This window comes from Poecilia latipinna, unplaced genomic scaffold, assembly GCF_001443285.1.
Source record: "Poecilia latipinna isolate Pla-1442-1.1 unplaced genomic scaffold, P_latipinna-1.0 Scaffold6695, whole genome shotgun sequence".
In the NCBI taxonomy this organism is placed as follows: Eukaryota; Metazoa; Chordata; class Actinopteri; order Cyprinodontiformes; family Poeciliidae; genus Poecilia; species Poecilia latipinna.
Genome location: NW_015119311.1, coordinates 2,291 through 3,811, shown reverse-complemented (window position 1 = coordinate 3,811; position 1,521 = coordinate 2,291). Strand labels below are relative to the sequence as shown.

The 1,521-nt window shown below is 35.6% G+C and overlaps 1 long non-coding RNA gene across 1 annotated transcript; it reads right to left on the bottom strand.

Moving 5' to 3' along the window:
- Positions 1 to 12: 12 nt before the first annotated feature.
- Positions 13 to 937, bottom strand: LOC106944043 (uncharacterized). The gene is made up of 3 exons (XR_001424087.1): positions 663 to 937; positions 249 to 371; positions 13 to 83 (listed from the first exon to the last, which is right to left on the bottom strand). It is a non-coding gene; the product is annotated as an uncharacterized LOC106944043 (long non-coding RNA).
- Positions 938 to 1,521: the final 584 nt, after the last annotated feature.

Genomic DNA, 1,521 nt, shown 5'->3' with positions numbered 1-1,521 from the left:
AGGACTCCCAGTGTTAAGAAGAGACTCTGACTGATCACAGTTTGACTCGATGTCTTGGTGCCTCGTCTGTCTTGACTTCTTAACTGTCATGTAAGAACAATAACATAATGAGATAAATAAACATTTCATTGCATTGCTAAAAAGCTAACAATGTTTGTTTTTAATTTTACTAAATTAAAAAAATATTTTAACTGTAGCAAAAACTCTACATTTAAATAACAAATAACAGTACAATAACTGTAACTTACAACATAATGTGTAATATGTCCAGGCAGAAGCAATGATTAAAACACCAATAGCGATTCCAACAGCTCCTCCTATCAGGGCCCATTTCAGATCCCTGCTTTGGTCCATTTCAGCTGAAGTTTCATCTGGTGAGGAGTTAAACTGAGAGGTTGGTAAACATACTGCTGTGTTTTTAAGGTAAATAATAAGCCACAGATGATGTGATGGAGATGTTTTCTCTGTGAATAGAACAACCTCTTATCTTCAAAGTGATGGAAAACAATTACACCTGTGTATTGATTCATATTAAACCCATTTAAGTTTAATAGAATAAACAGACTGAAAAATATCAAAACATGAAAAGTAAACCTGCAACACAAAAAAGCAGAAGTGGAAACCAGCTTACACAGATGTGAGTTTCACTGAAAGAAACTCACCAGCAGAAGAATCGGAGGAAACACGGAGGAAGAGAATCCACCAGATATAAAAACAAAGAACAGTCTTCATGGCAACAGGAGGATCTGATACAGGAGGAGAACCAGGATGTTGAAACACTAAAGCACCAGCAGAACGCAACCTGAGAAGAAACCAAACAGAAATACAAGTTGAAACATGAAGCTGTAGATTTTGTTGAATGGCTAACTAGACAAAACTAAACATTTTAAGAGCGTACCGGTCGTGTTCTGATGAAATCTGCTCACCTCAGCCAACCTGAGTCCACAATAACAAACTGGGACAAAGTCCTGCAATAAACTACAGTTTATGTTTAGTGACGTGAACGTGTCATATTATTTTTATTGTTCTGTTTCAACACAGTGAAAAATCCCCATATAAAATTTTGAGTAAAATAATGTCCATCAGTTTCTTAAATAGATTTGAAAAAGTTTTCATTCATCAAAGTCGATTTTGGAAAAACAGACATTTCTTGGTTTAATTTAACTCAACTACATCTGTGACTCAAACGTTTGGCATATATGGTCTTTTTGTTTCTAAAAACTGACCTAATTTTTTTACTGCAAACAGCCCAAACCCTTCCACCACCTGCCAGTATCAGCCTGTCAAACATTAAAGTTAAAATAGGATGCAGTCAGCATAAAGCCTCATCGTGGATCAGACTTTATGCTGTTTTTAAATGAAGGTCAGTCAACAGGAAATGTTCTGGTTGTGAACAGAACAGTTCTTGTGATTAGGGGCATTTAATGGTGTTGCTCAGGTTGTAGCCAAATCTTATTAAGGTTGTTACACCAAACTAACAACCAAACATTAAAACTTTAACCCTAATAAGTTAAAGATGAC